Here is a 19,852-nt window from a genome sequence, read left to right as displayed (position 1 = left end):
TCCAGAATGTTTTGTTTACGAGTAGAAGACAGCATTATTAAGCAGAAAAACGAGCCTGTAAATCAAGTATCAGAAAATTAAGAGTCCGTCAAAAAGCAGTAATTGCTCACGTCTAGACATCACCTGAAGTAAAATAGCCAACATGTACATACATCTCAAATTGGAAATAAAAAAGGGTATCCTCATAATTGCTAACATTTTTGCTTCCTGTGTCTGTATCTAGAATATTACAACTGTCTTTGGTGACCATTAGCCACATTCAGCAAAGAACACAAGTTTCTAAACCAGGACTGACTCAGATCTCAGGCCCAGATGTTCAAAATGAAATCCAAAATACTTCTCAGTAAGATTTTCTTACTCCAGAGGGTGCTTAAACTTACCGATGTCCTCCCCATTTGACCTGAAAGTTTCCTAGGAGCTTGCTTTGTACATGCTTGGAATTGCCCCAGCCTAAATAGCTCAGTGCCTATTTCTCACATCCCTCCCAAGATAGGATCTAGAAATTTGGCAAAGGAATGTGTAGGTCCCCTAAGGCATCCCAAACATTAATTACTCAATAATACCAAGAGCACACTGACAAGATGAGGTTCCTCAGAAAATGCAGACTTGCTCACTGTCTTTTAAAAGGATGGGTGGGAATCTCCACCTTTCACGCAACAGCTTAATGCTTGCAGGACTCAGCAAGTGAGAGGGCTGGATTCAATAGCTTCCAAAGCCTACAGACATTCAAAAGCCTAACATCCCGCTTCCCAGGAGAGCGCCCTAACCACCAACCTTTTACACAGAGTGCACACTGCAACACAATTGATGCTAAGCCATTCTAGAGAAAGGAATCTGCCATTAAACAGCCCAGCAAGAGTAAGCAAGGGACAGCATGATGTTCCACCATCCTGGTTCATGTTGGGGTCATGGGGATTTATGCATTCACATCAAACAGACAGACTTCAAACCTCCAGGGAGACAGTCCTAACTACTAAGCCATTCAAGACCCTGCTTTCTCCTCTAGCTCTGCTTCAAAGGAAACAAGAATGAGCGCTGCTTTCCTCTGTCAGAAAGGCTTCTTTTGTGAAGATGACATCTGCTGAGACCAGAGATGTCTGTTTTGCAAATTGTGGTGCAGTTCAGAGATCCTTCATCTAGCTTTAAACAAGTTAGCTCATGCGTTGCAAGAAGTTATTTACAGCCACATCAACTTCTACAGCAACATATTTACCTTGATACAAGTATGTCTAAAGTAGACATACTGTACCGCACAGTCTAAACTCTGTGACTCTGGGTTTTCAGATATACTGTTGCCCCCAGCCCTTGATTGGTTTCTTTTGAGTTTGGGTTGTTGGGGTTTTTTTGGTGGTGTTCTTTGGGTTTTTGTTCCAGTTTTGTTTGTTTGTTTTTTGCTAGCTGTATTACACTCCCTAATTAGCCAGCACCTTGTTTGGATTCAGCTTTGAGGCCCTGCTCTGTGCAAGGAACTTCAGTGTATGAATGAGGATTCAGGATTTCCACTACAGAGACTAGAAAGTATATAATTTGCAGGCACCTAAGTCAAATATTCAGCCCAACCTTACATTTTTGTGGTTGTTAATAATCTGAGAGTATGCTAGATAAGGGGCTGATAAGAGCTAAAATCTCAACAGCAAAACCATTTATCAAATTCATGATTAAGTGCATTTTTAGAAGGTAGTGAATCCACACAGATGCTACCAAGCACAGAACATGATGGGAGTAGAGTTGTATGGATCTTCTCAAAGGCACAACCAATACCCAGGATCATTGTTACTGACATGCAAAATGGAAACTGTGATTTTCTTTCAATTTTCAAGCTCAATTTCAGAATTAGTAACATGAAAACAAGCAAACAACAGCCATCTCAGCTTTCTGCTTACAGAGTAAGTATGGTTAGTAGGAACCCTGTGACGCACAGTAAGCATGGAACATTACAAAAGCCATTTTGGCAAGTTACAAAGAAAAAGACATTTTAAAAATACACCTCTGGCTTATCTAGCAATACACATTAACGAGATATGAGGAAAGAGAATTTTTCCTGTCCCAGCATGAGCTGCTCAGGTAAATTAAAATGATGTCAGCCCTATTTCTTCCCTTAGGACTAAATCTTTACAAATACTAAATGTAAGTTGAACATGCAACATTCATACTTAAACGTAAATTTAAGGTTTTAACTCCAACTCAAGGTAAGTATTTCTAATGAAATTTAAAGTAAAGATAATTTTAAAAACCCAAACAGGATAATATTTTCATTAGAAATATATGAAATGACCAGTACAGCTTCATAATACGGTGCTTTATTTAACTCTGTTGATTTGTTACAGCAAAACATACTGATGTCTGGATGCAGATTAAATCTCTCTCCTTTGGTCACCAGGAAAGACAACTACAGTATTTAAGAAAGCAATTTTTAAAACAATACATGCAATTTCCTGCATTTCCTTACAGGAAAAACATATGTAATAGAAATTACTGGAATTGAATCTATAATCGGCATCATGGGTTCAGTTCAAAAGACTTGAGAAACTTTTTTTTTTTTTAAGTTGTGCAAGTTTTTCTCTCTGAGCTTTACTTTCAGTGTGGGTTTTTCTGTGACAAAATAAATGCCCCTCCTTCAGCCATCACATTTCACAAAATTCAGTGTAACAGACTGCTACCAAGTTCTGCAAGATGACCTCTGAAACCATAGCTAACCTTTTCACATCCTCAACACCAAGGAAACCACCAGCAGCCCCCGGATCTCTGAAGACATGTTCTTACACTACTGGAGCTAAGCGCAGTCAAACGCAGAGCTTGCCCAACTGGGTCACAGAGAAGAACGAGAAAGCCTGACGCGACAAGACGTAATGAACCTGACATCGTTTTGATGGATGGCAGAGCTGCCTCGCCTGTTTGTTCTCAGTTTACTGTACACGATGCTCTGCTACAAGAGCCCGACCCAAGCCAAAATGAAGTCTTTTGTTTACATTGTCTCGGCACATACCGGCAGGGCAGGACAGCTTTCCGGAAAGCTGTGGCTTTTGCTCAGGTTGGGAGTGCTTCAGGAGCACGGGGAGTCCCGAGGAGGCTGCTTTGATTGTATCAGATTCAAAAAGATTTGTGAAGCTGAGAGGTCAGGAAGCAAGACCGCTCTGCAGGGCCCTCCTTTCAAGGACATAGGTGTGGGAGACAGATTTCTTTTCAAACCTTTAGAGTATTTTTTTCTTGCTCAGAAGGTCAAAATTTACTTTATAAAAAATTGTCTCAGTGTGAATAAGTTTTGTTCTAACAAAAATTAGCTCCAGAGCCTGGGATACTTTTGGTATCTTCTAGACCGTCTATTTTAAGGAAAAGGAGAAACAGTTTTATATAAAATCCAACTTATCTTCAATCCATGAAGGGGTTTCAAAAATGCCGGAGATCTTTGACACATGAAAAAGATCTATTGTTTGGTAAAGCCAGTTTTGGAGCTGGTTATTCAGAATATAGTATAACTTCACTGAGGCAAGAAAAATTTCTTTCTGATCAACAAGCAGTGAAGCCAAATTCTTAATTTCACTTTATAATTTCAATTCCTATTAATTCAGGTGTCTGACTGGTTACTCTAATATGGAACCATAAAGAAGCTTTATATAAAATATGCTATCAAAGAGGACATATCCCTGAAAAACAAATGACTCAATAAATATATAGACTCCTACTCTGGTAATGCGGTAAAGTCTAAATCCCTAGTGAAAATACCAAATGAAGATCTGACTTTTTCCTTTATTGGACATCCACTGCCAATATGGGCTTGCTGCCCTTTCTGAGTTACACTAAAGCCAGACGATGGAGAATCAGAGAAGTGTAAAGTTATGAAATATAAGCACCTAGATTAGATAAGGTCATATCAGACAAACAATAACAAATCAAAATAAAATCAAGTTGTCAATCTCCTTGAAGTGGCATTAGTAAAAGCAGTATAAAAAAAGAAGAATATATTGAAGAACACAGACTGAATTAAACATCTGAAATGAATCATTAGGGTTTCAGTTTCATCTAAATTGCCAGGTTCTTTGTCACAGTTTGGAGGAGAAGGAATTTTATATACAGGCTCATTTATAAACATTGCTTCATCTTGGTCCCCAAATCTTGGTCCCTAAAACAATAAAACTGGAAATTAAAGAAAGAAAACCCTAAACACATAAACTAAGAAAAATCATTTGCTGTTATTTCTTTCTCTCGTTATCTCCAAGATTAGAATGTTCCCTCTGTGCCTGTTGTATCTAAATAGATAAAACCTTTGGAAATGCACTTACATATAACTGCAATGCACAGTCATGTTCCTGAATTTTCATCAACCTACACAGAGTCCACAGTAACTTAAAAAAAAAGAGTGAAAGGCTTGTCACCTAAGAAAATACCTAGAAAGAGCCTTGCTTCCACCAAGCACAAATAGCCTTTGGCTTCTTCTTTACCAAAAGCCTTCCCTCCCTGTAATGGCACTTCCTTTCTTGTAGACATTTGCTCCTTCTAATATGTGGCACTGGGTCTAAAGCACCCTATCGTGCACCATGGCCTACGCTCTGCAAGAAGTTGCGTCCTGCTGCCATGGTCTAGTCTGCTGCGCATCACCTACTGCCCTGCCCCTTCCTCTACAGCATATCTTTACCCCAGCTCTCAGTCAGTGTCCTACCACCAGCAGTTTGGCTAGATATGAATGGAAATTTTTCTCCTATCCATTCTGCCTGGACTCCGGATGGCTGTGGGGAGTAAAGAGGGATAGAGCGCCAGTGAAAGGACAAGATTCAGTGGTGCCCAGTGACAAGATTCAATAGGCACAAATTGAAATATGGGAAATTCCATTTAAATTTAAGAAAAAAAAATTTTACTTTTACTATAAGTGTGGCCATACGCTGGGATAGGTGACCCAGAGAGGCTGTGGAGTCTCCATCCACGGAGGTACTCAAAACCCACTTGGACACATGACCCTGAGTAACCCGCTTTATTTGACCCAGCCTTGAGCAGAGGGGTTTAGGGATTAGGCAATCTCCAGAGGTGCCTTCCAACCTCAGCTACACTGTGATTCTGTTGAAAAATATCAGCAACACTACTGATCTAAAAACTGAAGATGCGTCATATAGCTTTTGAACAAACACAACCACACTCCATGCTATGGAATACATTGCAAAACTAAAAATGCCTGGGATGATCAGAGAAAGAAGAACATGAATCTCGCCCGGACTTACCCTTTGCAAATTACTGTGGCATTTACTATGATCCCTTTCAGATACATAGCTGTTTTGTGAAAAAAGAGCTAGGTTTAGCATACATTTCTTGAAACTATCGGATTTCAACACTGCTGCTATGCTCCTAACTAATGAGCCACACAGCAAGTCAACAGACTGTTTACTTTTGCATTAATATTTAACTTCTCCTATGAATTAATTGGAAGATTTCTTGATAAATTTTTGGAGTGGCTCATATGTACACAAGGTACAGCCAGCTGCCAATGTAACCAAGTTAACTGCTTGCCCTTAGTAACTTCTGTGCAAACACAGCACAGTCTTCCTCAGTTCAGCCTGATTAATAAGCAAAGACCTGGCTTCTTTTCCTCAAGAGCGTGAAAGCATAATATGAGCTCTACATTTTCGTCTTCCAACCTGAAAGATTTTTTCTTTAAAAAGTCAAGTCCAAACATCCTTAGCTCAAGTTCAGTATATTTTTACTTTTTTTACTTTTCTCTTTTTCTGTCCTTCTTCTAGTCTGAGACAAGATTTACCCCCAAGTAGACTGCACCCATTTATTAAAGAGCTATGGACGAGAGGAAGATCTGGATGTACACAAAAGGGGTTCTGTAGAAGTTTTCAATACAGGCTTATTTCATCATTGTCCAGAACACTTCTGTTGGCAACTGAAATAAATGAGGATCTCAGCCCTCAAACCCTACTGAAGGCGTACCATTCACAGGGGTCCAAGATCCAACTCCGAACACCCATGCTTCCATTTAAACCCATGCATACAGCCTGAACCATTGTATAAAAAAACAATGCGGAACAGGTTAGCAGCTTTAAGCTATCTAACTTTCTCTGAGTAAATGTAGAATACATTTCTTTATCACAGCACCTACCGACATACCTGAAAGCTGTGTCTGCAGCTGCCTTACAAAGTCTAAAGCTCTGCCTGGATATAGAGACAGAATAAATCTGAAGCATGGAGCTATGGTGATGCTCCCCTACCTTCTATGTATGAAGCAGGGAAATCTTCAACTTTACTTCAATTCAGTTCCAGGAAAGGCTACAGAGAACGAATCCAAAGCATTTCAGGTTTGATACTCAACATGAAAACACTCAGTCCTTTGGACTGATGAAGTTCACACAGGTATTTTAGAACTGTCACCACCTAAACCTGATTCACTGCAGCCTCCTGATTTCAATTCCAGAGTGAAAACACCAGAGTAAGTACAGCTATATTTAATATTTTTGTGAGGTAATACAAATGTGAGTGTTTCATCACTGTAGAATCAGATGCACGTACCATATAAAAGGTGAGAAAAACAATCTGGAGAGAGAAATTATCAAATATGTCTTGAAACTCTTTACCACCTTATGTTACATTTTTTACTTATGATCAATATTTAACAATGTTAGAAAAAGCTAAACTCAATCTACAACACAAGAAAACAAGGAGCTAGTGATGGAAAAAAGGGTGCCTTTGCTTTAACAAATGGTGTCGCAGCTAATCATTTTAACAAAAAGAATTTGTAGTTTACCCGTAGGATTACAGGTGGTTCTCCAAGAAGAAAATAAAAATAGGACGTACCTGATCAGCACCACATCAGAGATGCTAAATTCTTTGTAATCAATAAGAGAATGGGTGCTGATTTCTTTCAGTCTCTGGGGAGAAGGGATTGAAAAGAGATCATGCTCCGCCATACACCCCTTGATGTTTTACATTTCTTTAGTGCTCCATTACAAAACGTAATGTTGCGTGAACAAATGCAGGCCTGGCAAATGAGCAGTAACCGTCCCTTGCTTTGCTATTACTGAACCATATCAGTAAGCAGTTTAATCTTTGATGGAAAGCAGTTGTTCAGTCCTTTCTGCTACACTGACCCCCAGTATAGCATTACTTGGAAGAATTAATTCCTGTGTTTTTATAACACCGTAATTGGGTAACATTGGAAATTCGCTGTAAATTCAGTGTTGATGTGAACACAAAGTCTTGGAATGCCGTAGATATGGAGGTATTATGTTTAAAAAATAAAAATAAATATTAATGGTTCAATATTAAAAATCTAAAAACATACCAGAGGATGTACTTCCATCCCTTTTAGAAAATTTTCCCCTGCACTAGACAAAAAAATAGCTCTGTTTAAAAGCATTATTTTGGGAAATTCAAATTTTCTGACTCTAGTACTAGCTCCTCCTCCATACAATGGCTCCTGCCTTGACACTCTTCATCGTCCAGTATCCTTCTGCAGCATCGACTCTCTTATGGGCACAGTCATGTTTTCCTCTCATCCTCTGGTTTATGCTCCTGCTTTATTTCCTGGTCTTTGAATACATCACCTGTCCTTATAAAATTGAAATTGCGAGACAAACTATTGCTAAACTTACAACGTGGAAAGCATGTTTGGGTTTCCTTCTGACCCTGAATGGGTAACAAATTTACCAGCTTTATTTCCTGTAGGAAATATTTTCCACTATATGATTCAAATACCGCAACAAATCTCTATCAGTACGACACCAGCAACCAAACAAGTAAAACATAGTTCTTAGTCTTAATATGATCCCTTTCTGTTCTTTGTATGCCATATCCCAATTCCTGAGCTGCCAGCTATGTTCAGCTGTAGAGTAGGTGATAGATTTGTTTGCAAATAGGAGCTGGTTAACATTTTCAGAATTGGAATATTTCAGGTATTATAAATCCTGTTTGACTGTTTCTTTTCAGAAAACTACAAAGACATGGCAAACAGCCACACCATGAGTAAAGCTGAATATTGTTGTTTTAACTGGATCAAAGGAATGTTTCACAAATAGGTTTGAAAAAATACACACTCTTGTTTGCACACCTATGTAAATCCTTTTCTAGCAGTCTAAATACCAATCGTCACATCAGCAAACACTTGGAAGCGCCTATATTTGTCATAGATGCACACATAATTAAAGTGAAACCACTTCTTGGTGTAAAAGAATCAAAAGAATCATCATCATATACCCACAATCATAATGCATTTCCCCCCTCGTCTAATTGTTTATTAGCAATACATTTCATTGTGGAAACTGATCTTACTAGGGCTCTGAATAGCATATGTACCATTGTATGTAGCATACGTGTGTGCTAGTGGATTAAATTCATTTTTTTTAATGGCTACTGCTGTTACACTAGTGTTTTTCTTCTTCCACCACATTAAAAACAGCTCTCATGATAGGATGCACAGAAAATACAAAAGTGGGAATAGGCATTTATAGACAACATGCAGGGAGATTTAGAAGTCATAATTATGATGATATTCTCCTAATATAAGAGTAACAAAACACAAGATTCACTTTCTGTTCATAATACTTCACCAGTTAATTTACTTAGCCCTTACAATCCATTCCTGTAGATTCACTCCCTTGACTATAACACTAATCATTTCCCTATGTGTACTGAAAGTAAAATACCTCTAAGAACGCTTTGTCTCATCATCCTCTGCACACCACAACGCACCCCCCTCCCACCCCCAAAAAATAGTCTTTGCTTGTCTATTCCTCAGCTTTGGTCTTGAAGCTGTGAATTACACTATGAAGGCGGCCAAAGAGAGACCCAGTTTAGTTTCCTTCCCAAGCTTGTAAAAACTTTGGCACCAAGGAGCAGCCTGCTCAGGTATACATAATACCTTCCCAAGAATTCAACCTTCTCTCTGTAAGTATCATTAAGCAATAACATTATATGCCTTAGAAAGACTGATATTGGTGTATAAACACACTAATATTTCAACATCAAATATTACTTTGTCCATGGTGACAAAGGAGTCTAAATTCCACAGAGCTAATATAATAAATACCATTATATTTATTATTTACGTATGTGTTCTCAAGGGCACGCTCTTTTCCTCATACACACAGATCCAAATGCAGAAGTTAAACCACTGCAGTGATACAACTACAACATTCTCTGCCTTCCATAAGACTCATGGTGCAAAGTGTGAAAAAGCAATCCATATGTCTCTCACTAGGATTTTCCTTACCAAGCAATGAGTAATGGAATGACTTGTCTGCAGTTCCTGTTGGCAGAAAAGAGTGAGGGAGAAGGAAAAAGACAGCAGCAGCTGGGGAAGGGGACGTATGGGGAAGCTGGTAGCAGCTTTATCCTTGTAGGCCTGAGGGAAACAAGGAAGGTTCTGTTCCTGCTTCTGTCATACTGCTGTGCCCTCCTAGCTGGGGTGGAGATCTTGCCCATCTATGTTTAGTTTACATGGGATATGAGCTGTCATTTTTAGTGAGCAGGGCCCCATTTGTTAAAATAATCTATTTCCACTTGGTTAGGGAACATTCTGCAGACATGCTCTGTGTACTCTGGAAAGAGAACCAAATATAATGATGAGTATTGAAAATAGTAAACAAACTTCCTGAAGGAAGACATTTGGTTTTAATGGATCAAAACAAGTTTATTATTATTATTATTTTAAAAATGTATTGCAAATACAGTAAGGAATGTAAAAACAAAATGTAACCTAGCACGGAGATTGCCTGACTAAAACATTTGCAGGTGGTTATGGGATCAGTACACCACATAATCCTTACATGTTTTTGAGGTGTACAGGACAGCTTGGCAAATATGAGGTACATTTTGTGTCTGTCGTTATGTTGTTATGACATATTTGTTTCTCTTATTGCTAACTGACAGGCTGAGACAAATACTCCAAATTAAACTGCAGAAAGCAGAAGAGAGAGCAGCAACTTTAGGCCACATGCAGACACTAGTACTGGAAGCAAAGGAGCCATTTGAACAAAAATTTTTTTCCTTCTTGATGCTATTAATGTCTACCCACTTAGATTTAGCAAGAAAGCCATTCTGCCAACACTTCAGATAACTGGAAACAAAACCGCTTTTGTCTCAGATGTGTTTGGTCACATTAATGTGTTACAGAGTCTGCGTGAAGCGGCATTGGCTGTGGGGGTTTGTTCAATGAAGCACAACACATGGCTAATCCTGCCACGTCCACTCTAGACCAAAGGTGACTTGTCTCTGACCAGCTGGTAGCACACACTGAGTAGGTACAGACTGTCTCCACTCATTTTAGAGCAACACATCTTCATGTTCTGAACCTACTGAATTGGGCAGAGAAAAGCTGGTAGTGGGCTCGGAGCTTGACTTGAGACCATCCAAAGATATGATGATGATGATAAAACTGGTATTAGTGATTTAGAAAGTTATTTTCTTCTAATACGAGGCAAGATTTTGACATCAAGTCATGCTACTTTAGCAACTTGTTATGTTTTTTCTTTCAAGAGGACCATGTTAACACCAGAGCCCTGGGTAACTGACAGATGCGAGGATTACCATCCTCTTAACCTGGTCACGTTTCTTTTGTAATTTCAATTAACTGTGACAATTTTTTTGTTTTACTGAATCGGTATATATTATTGCTGTCCTCTCCTGTGTGCTGATACAAGCCACAACAAAGGTAGTTTCATCTGCGTGGGAGAAATCATTGCTACCTGGACAGCTGGGACTACAAAGTCCAATGAGGTCAATGAAAATACTTCAGAGGTCTCTGGATCAGGGACAGAGCTTGCAAATTTAACTGTCTGAAATGCAAAGTACTTGGTATCTTTTGATATGGAAAATACTTTGTGAGTGCATATTAATGTAAAGAACTATCACCCCATTTTGGTGACACCACCACATAACACTTAAGGTTTCTTAAGTAGTCCAATTCCTCCTGTACGCTCCAGGAGTGTCTGAAAAGCTCACACTGCTCAAGAAATACTGGAACTTGCACAAAAGCCTTCCCCAGAAGTTTTTGCAAATGGATTAGCTGCCTAGCTGGTGAAAGAATGTGACAAGCAACTGCAGCCACTCACGACTCAAATAACTCATGTCTGAGTTATGGAAGATATATTCTTTTCTCCCCTGGGGCATGCAGTATTTGGACTAACACTTGAAAAATCCTCAGATAGGAAAATTCTGTCTTAGCATTACTCTGTATATCAAATCCGAACAGGTCTAAAATGGCAGCCAGAGAGCAATATAACTCAATTCAGCTGAAGCCAATACCCTTGATCCATCGCATTTGGGATCAAGGCCAGCACAGAGGACAGGACAAACTTCAGAGAGACTGATGGAAGATCTGCTGTCAGTGAGCAGATATCTATTCTCATCTTCCTGGTCTTCCAGCATAATCCAACATCATCTGTCCCAAGGTATGGCACAAATCCAAAGAGAATGTGTGGAAATGATTTAAAACATTCTCTCCAAACAACAGTAACAGGAAACTGCACATCCATCCCCATACTCTTAATTTACACTGTCAAAAAGACGTATCCTCTCGCCAGATATTTTCAACACCAATGTGAACTAAGAAAATGACATAGATGTGTCAGGAGCATGAAGATGGCATATACAGCTGCTTGTATTTCATATCATTATATCATACAGTTGGCACTGATCAGTGATCATCTGTATACACAGTTTAGGACTGCTGTGGTATTTCTTTTATTACCAAACACTTGTACAGCTACATTTATTCATTATATATTTGTCACCTTCATGTGAGAGAAAACTCTTCCAGCTTCTCCTTAGTTATATGCAATATTTGTACCTCCTGTCTCCATTTCAACAATGCATAATGCTTTTTAGAAACATTTGTCAGTATAGCCGTTCAACAACATTGACTACAGCAAATCCATCGTACCTGTTGTCTGTGGAGGCCTATGTTGGCTTCTTCCTTGAAATCAAGTGAAGGCTTTTACCTTCAAAACACTCACTAACCTGTGAGAAAGATAACATGGAAGACTGCTTAGAGAATGGGAGAGGTTGCTGATTGACAGCAAATATTCAGGAAGATTCTATCATTATACCTATTCTATCATTGTACCAAAGGTACAGCTTGTTTGTGCTAAAAATGAAGGTTTTTTGGAGCCAGACCCAAAATGAGGAATGAGCTCCATCAGGAACTATGAGTCATCACAAGCATTTCCACTTCTCTCTCCAAATGCATGACATCTTTCTTGTCCTGACGTTCTCTAACATCCAGCTTATCCATTTTTAAAATGGATTTATTGCTTTTAAAAACAAATTCTACCAAAACTACTTCACTATGCAGCGAGTCTTCAGCTCAGGGACAAGACGAGAGAAAGAGCAAAATACATATCATGGACACAACATTTAACATCTGTCCAGAAAGCAGTGCAAATGATATAGAAATGAAGACTGCATTCAGATCTTTTGTAAAACAACTATGTTAAGGTGTTCCTTCTGTTCTAACACATCTAAAGCAATTTAATTGCATGAAGTTATGCTTAACTCCTAAGTGCCAGGCATGGCAGTATCCTGCTTTCCTTTATCTCATTGATATATATTTTACTCGCTACCTAAGGTATAAGCCTGAAAGACAATAATTATTTTAAAAGTATTACACTGACTCTGTGGCAAAAGTTTATTTTTATTTATTTACTGAAACTGAGCCCTGGCTTTTGCATCTGCTGCATAACCTACCAAAACATGTTTTTCACAGAAATAAAATTCTTCTGTGTCTTCAAATTGATTTTATATTTCAACAAGTCTGTTTATTTGTTTTTAAACATTCCAACATGACAATCATACATTAGAAAACTTTATTTCCCTCCTAAGCAAATGTCCCTCTCCACAAATACTAGCCAGAAATTACCACTGAATGTCTCATTATTTTTCATAACAGTTCCAGTGGAGGTTTCTGAGTTATCATTATTTTATTAAGAGAAATAAACAATAATAATGATAAAGAATAAAACACACAATGGCACATGATGACATAGTGTTGCTAATTAGACTGCCAGAGTCACTACTTGAGTGGATCATTTTATAACCTAACTTTTCATTGTATGTCTCGGTTAAACAAAGGCAAAGTGCTTAAATGGAGTACAAAAACATAATTACAAAAGTATGGGAATAATATGCAGAGAAAATAATTTCTCACTATGCCATGTTACTCTCTATAAAACCACGTTCTCTCAAAATCCTTATTGCCGTATTTCAAAGCATAAGGAGATCATGATTAACAAGGTCTTGTGGAAGAGATGACAGTACTTGTAATGGATAGCTATACCTCGACACCTGAATTTTATATTGTATTATGAACTTCTTTCTTGTTTATTTATATATATTAATATATCTTGTACGTTTTGAAGAAGAAAATTTACACGGCAGAAAAGTAGTGGCAAGCAGAAGAAGTAGTTCTCAAGGCCCCAATCAGATATTAATGTAAAACTAAGTAAGGCTCCATTAGCATCCAGGTGACACGTGCTGTTCTTTTTAATGTGCTCTACAGACTGTCTGAGGATGACACAAAGGGCTAGTTACCTACATTCAGAATCATAGAGATCACACTAGTTTCGTTAATTCTCTAGTGTTTTCTGCCTGAGAAAATGCAGAGAAAGAAGTCTCTCATGTTCAGGAAATCAAGACCATGTTCCACCAACACAGGTTGCTGCTTAGCACCAGCTGCATACCTGGTGAAGGATTTTTTTTTTCTGGGAAGTTGTAATTCAACAGTGTGACAGAATTTTCAAACACAGGACAATCCTGCTGAAATTGGAGAGACTGATAAGAGAGATAACCTTCAAAATATCAACATACTGTTTTACTGAACTATATTTTCTGACTAATCTTATTAGGGTCAGTCTGTTCTGAGCTAGCAGTGAAAGACAAAAGTACACATAGGCAGCATTATGAAATGGATCGCAAAAGTACACCAACAACAACAAATCAAACATATCAAAGCCAGGCAAAGAAAACAAAGTGCCTTTATGGGAGACTTCCTTATCTTTGAGAAGGTAAACAAAATAGCTTGCTCCTGTATCACTGCTAAAAAATGAACTACATTTTTTACTACATCAGGATAAAACTGTTGGATCAAATTCCTCCCTCAACCATACACGTCCAAGTAGAGAATTTTATCATAAATGCTCACATGCTCTAGGACCTGATCGATTTACTCTCAGTTAACTACGCTGACTTGAGACTTCATGGAAACTGCTCTTTATTTGACAGACATCCCGTATACTTCAGCTTTGGCAAGACTTCATTTTTGCTCTTTCTGATTTAACTGGGAGTGGAATCCTCCACTGGTGATCCATGATACTGTCTCCACTAAGAACAGTGGGCCATCAAAATGACCTAGCTGCTCACATTGACATCTCAGCAAGGTTTCAAGGGTGACCTTAAACTACATAAAACTTAAATGCTGCTAAAGAGGAGAGAATACTAGCCATCGCATTAAAAGTTTCAGCTGGATATTTCATGTGACGTCAGTACTGTGATAAACCTAAGCCAATCTAAACTCCTGCAACCTGATTTCTCCAAAGGTGAACTTACATGTTCTATGGGAGGTTAACATCCACCTCCTGTCTCGGCGTTAAGCAAGCAGCTTTACTCTTACAAATATTTTTATTAATGGCAATGGGATTATTTATGTGAATATTTTCTTACACACATCAGTGATATTAGAGACAGTCCCTCAAAACAATCTATGAATTGTTTGCTGATGCGCTTATTATTGTTTACTAATCAGCCAGAGTCTGTAAACTTCATTTTAAACTCACTTCCGGATTAAAAAAAAAAGCTCAAACCAATCACCTTTCTCTCTACATAGTGCAATCAGGTTTCTATTACCTTATATGAGATGGTTCACATTAAAAGAAATGGTTCACATTCTAAGGGATTACAGGATCATTTTGTAAATTGGATTACAATGAACAGACTTAACATTCTTAAGTAGTTTTACAAAGTATAAAGGGACCGTTGTAAGAGCCTATGGGTAAACTGCACTGAACTTCCCTGACTACCTGTAGAAACACCTTGAACAAAGTGCTAATCAGTAGTTTAAGAAGTATGCCCTTTTTTGCTTGAGCTTTAGCACAAAAATTATAAAATCAAAGTTTTTGTATATGCAATTCTAATCCTGAAGTCATTATTACAAAACCATAACTTAATAGCGAAATCTGCTGACACAGACAGTATATTTTTATCTCAGAAGTTGGACAGTATTTAGCCAATGCTCATCTGGAAGCTTTGGCCCATATGATCTGAGTCGATTTATTCCCATGGAAGAGATCCCACGAAGAAATCCCATAAGAGAAGAGCTCATTAAACAAAAAACTAAATCCCATAGTCAAGGTTTTATTCAACAATACACAAACACGGAGTGACAAACTGACTTGACTACAAGTCTATGAGGATGTCACTCAGATAGTTCTCAACAGAATTGCAGTTAAATTTGCTGAAGTTTTTTTTAAAAGCACTAGAGAAAAATGTGACAGCCTTCTCAATGGTCTCCAGATTTCAACCATTTCATTCTTCCTTATAAAAACTTACCTAATTAATAAGAGAAGGTGCCCAACTGTGTTAGCATTGAAAACTTAATATATCTTTGCTACCAAGGCAAGAGTATCTGAAGAAAAGCTATTTACATCTTGACAATGCCGAAAGTAATTTTGAAGTGTTCTGAAAGCTGGTTTGAATCCAGCCTATTAACTTTCATTAGTAAGCAACAGCTAATGGTAACTTAACCTTAATACTATCTTTGTTTAGTCCTTCATGCACAAATATTTACCTACCAAATGCTTTTGTAGGTCTTTTGTTTTGCTGACTATATATTAGACTGTTAAGATTAAAGATATAATTAGCATTTTAATCACATTAATTTAAAAATGCCTTAATCACTTACTTCTCTCTTTCTATTGCATGAGGGTCAGTAAATAAAATGTTACAATAGGTGTACTTTGACCTTACAGTTCTGAAGCTCTTAATTTTTTTCCTGGTTTGTTACCAAGTAGAATTAAGTGAAAGCTTATGATACAGTTCCAGCTCTTTCAGGACTTTACCAGATATATATACCCAAGTCTTTTGCCCCTTGGAAGCAGTATACAAAACCCAAAGCTGCCAGAAATTTTCATACCAGTCTTGCAAGGTCCTGGTTGCAGTTCATGTCTACAGAAACACAAGGGAGATGAGAGATTTAAGCACCTGGCTGGACATGTTTCTACATGACAGTAATTGAGAACAGAAATGCAGATGTTTAAGAGTAAATAAAATATTTTTAATTTAGGGAAAAGCATCAAAATTCCTGAGAATCGGATTCAGGTAAAACGCAAAGGTAAAAATTCTCATCTTTGAAGCTGTGATGCAGAAACGGAGCCTATAATGCAGAAATTACTCACGCACAAGCGGCATAAAACTCAGTATGTGATACTGTTATACAGTTCAGTTACCACTGCAGAACTAAAGCTCCCTGTCTCAGATCCAGGCTCTGTTATGATCCTTTGCTATACTATCCGAATAGCCTCATTCAGGCTTTTATTTTTGCAGGAGCTAAGAAGTGCAAAAGTAAGGGGAGTTTAGTTTGGGTTGAAGAATCCAATTCATAATGGCTGTCAGTTTAGCAGATTCTCATAATTCTCCGAGTCAATGAGCCTGTGAAAAGAATTTTTATATATTTAAAGCTGCTTTCGAGAGAAGAGCGCCTGCTACTCTTACTTACACCAAGTGTTAGTCTCTGAGAGCCCAAAGTAAAGTACTGTTTGGCATGGGTATAGATGGAGGAGTTCGATTCTTAGAAATATTTACAACGTTTGAAAGAAATAATCATTCTTCAGGAATTCAGTTTAGATTTTGTACTTCTGTTGTTGCCTTCTGTTTTATTTCTCTGCCTTTAATATATTAACAATGCAGACACTCATAGGAGACTTCATTTACACAGGGTTACAAAATATGCTTTAAAAAGTAAATCTATCGTATTCCAGTGATGTATATAACCGAACAAGGCAAACCTTTGTACTGTGATAATAGGAGAGTCAGTATTTTTGTGGAATATTCTTAAGTATTATCTGTGCAAAGTAATTCCCCTTAGCAGAAGTCTGTCTTGCAGCCTATCCTGCCGCATGCTAGGCACACCGAGGCAACCTTTAGTAATTCCTGTTGCTAGACGTAAGAAACTGTATTTACTGTCAGCGTCTGCTGAGCGTGATGTTTCTGAGCAAGAAATGATTACCGCAGTTCACCCCTTTGCATGAATCCTTACTGTTACTTATCAACTGTAGTACAAGAGCATCCCTGCAGCCCGCCACAACTGGAGTCACCTTGTACTGGGTGCTGGATGCAGGGACGTGCTGGAACAGGAAACATACTTAAACATCTCAATAGTATTTTTGTGTTTGTTGCCAGAACATTTATTAGTATCAGAAATAATTTCTACCTCAGTAATATTTAGATTAATACAAATAATTCTTCTTGTAAACAACAATGAGCAAAGAAGTTCAACAGCCAGATGAGATGGCAACAAGATCACATATTTTATCAATAAACATTTGTTAAGCTCTCATCAGAGCTTGCAGAAATAGCAGAAGCATAAAGAATGGAGATAAATTAGCCAGTTCTGCTTGGCTGAAAGGGAAAGAACAAAGTGCCAAAGGAAAGCATTTCTATAAGCGAAATAATCTTTCACTCCATTATCAGTTCTTTGAAAATTACTAGACAAAACCATTGCAATTACATATCGTGTGCTGCTTATTATTATTGACATTACTACCGTTTACCGACAGAAGTTATTTTCACTGCTTTTTGACAATCAGGATCTTTTCAGCAAGTGGTGTGAGTACTAAAGACTGCAAAGAGTGAAGCTAGCTTTCTGAAAAGGGCTGTCAAATGGCACGGAAAATACGCTGGGGAAAACAGAAAAAAAAATCCCTTTGCATCTTCTTTCAGTTGCAGTACTCTTATGTACTGCTGCAATCTCTTTGAAACACGAAATGAGAGGAGTGTGGTCTTTCAAGTACAGAGTTCCTTTTAAAATGTTCCGCATTCAGCCCTTGCTTGTTACATGATCCATCGGGCCTCTCAGAGTGGTCTGGACTCACCATGTGTATCATATCAGTGTGGTCCTCCCCTCTCGCTCTGTTTGGGTAAGCCCTATAATATACCCCTTTGCCCAGCTGTATTCTTTCTAATCTCACAAAATCCCACTTGGCAAACATCAGTGACAGAGAAAATGTAAACCTGTGGCAATCAGGGAAGACTTTAGTTACTGGTTAACCTTCAACCCTGAATATACAAACACAGCTTGATCTCTGACCATTGTTGAGAACTGGAAGTTTCATGGCATTATTTAACCAACTCTGTTTGCTTTAAAGGATTACTTCATTCCTCCCTCCCTCCCTCCCTCCTTCCTGCAGCCATGCTCTGATGAAAGCCTTCCTCACTGCAGCCTGCACGACCTTTTGCCTCACTTAAAATGCAACCTTGATTGATCCAGCCGGATGCCGTCCAGTGCACAACACATCGTAGGACACAGCTTTTGTCTCTGTAGCAGCAGTTACTTGCATTGCACTACACTGCCTAGGTGTTTGTTACCAGCATCCAGGCAGCAAAGGCAGAGACATTTGAACTCAGCTGCACAGTTTAACCTTGGCAAGGGACCGATCAGGAAAAAGAACCCCACAGCAAGTCTATCTTTTCTCCCACGCTTGAATAAACCTAGTCAACTTCCAGACAAATGTTGCAATGAACTGTGGTTTTTTTATGTTTGAAATATTAACTAGTGCCTGAGAGCAGATATTGGATAGGGGGAGGAAAAAAAAAAAAAACCACGCAAAAAAACCCAAACAAAACCCATAACTGGTTCTAGAAGCCTTTCCTATTTATGTTAGTTTCCTGTATTAATTCCTCCCCATTCAGTGAAAAAAACAGAGACCGCCTCCTCTTTCACAGTGATTAAAGTCGCAGCTATTACCAGTAGTACCTTAGTGGCTATTTCAGGTGGCTTAGTCTGTGTGAGGTGCTACCTGATTAGCCAACCATCGGTTGGACTCAATGATCTTAAGGGTCCTTTCCAGCCTAAATGATTCTGCCTGCTAAAATGAATGTACCTGCCAAAACATTTAAGCCTAACATCTTATTTTATTCTTCTTTCATCTTGTTTCACAGATTTCAGTCTCACAGGGATAGTATCCTTTATTTTACTTTGCCATGCTCCTTTTAAACTGTAAGCGTAAGATTGCAGATAAACTAACAGTAACGTGTTTTGTATAACAAAATCTTTCTATTTGTATCGTGTTTGGCAACATCGCAAAAATATTTTCTTTCAGAAATTGTTTGTCATATTGATGACTACAAGGATTTTCCTGCAGCCACGGTGTCTTTTTCACTTAACTTCTTAATTTCACAAACACCATTTACTCAGGACAACAAAAAGCATCATGTAGATACTTGAACTTGCATCCTGTTTTTGTTTTGATTTAAAGCATACAGTAAACAGGAGCCCCTTAAATTAAATCCAGAACATCCCTGCTCTAACCTCTGCTGTATAAATTAGCATTTATAAATACACATTTTTACTTACTAGCTGTTGTGGAATCCTACCTATCTATATAATTATAGTGTATTCCAGTATTATTCATGATATAAATTAAATGATAAGCATCAGTGTCACGTTCTTTGGGAATCAGAGCGTATAACATGCATTTAAAAGATTTTCCAGGCATCGGTAACCTCGAATACTTTTTTTTTCCCTCAGCACCACCAGTCATTTTGCTGATTTCTACTGAAATTATTTTAAAGCAATACACTTCAAAGCCTATGTAACATATTTTTCTAATGATGTAAAAAGTTTTCCACTTTAAAATGTTTTCACAAGTGGCAATATTCT

This window comes from Larus michahellis, chromosome 3 (assembly GCF_964199755.1).
Source record: "Larus michahellis chromosome 3, bLarMic1.1, whole genome shotgun sequence".
NCBI classification, from domain to species: domain Eukaryota; kingdom Metazoa; phylum Chordata; class Aves; order Charadriiformes; family Laridae; genus Larus; species Larus michahellis.
This window is presented reverse-complemented; position numbering follows the sequence as displayed.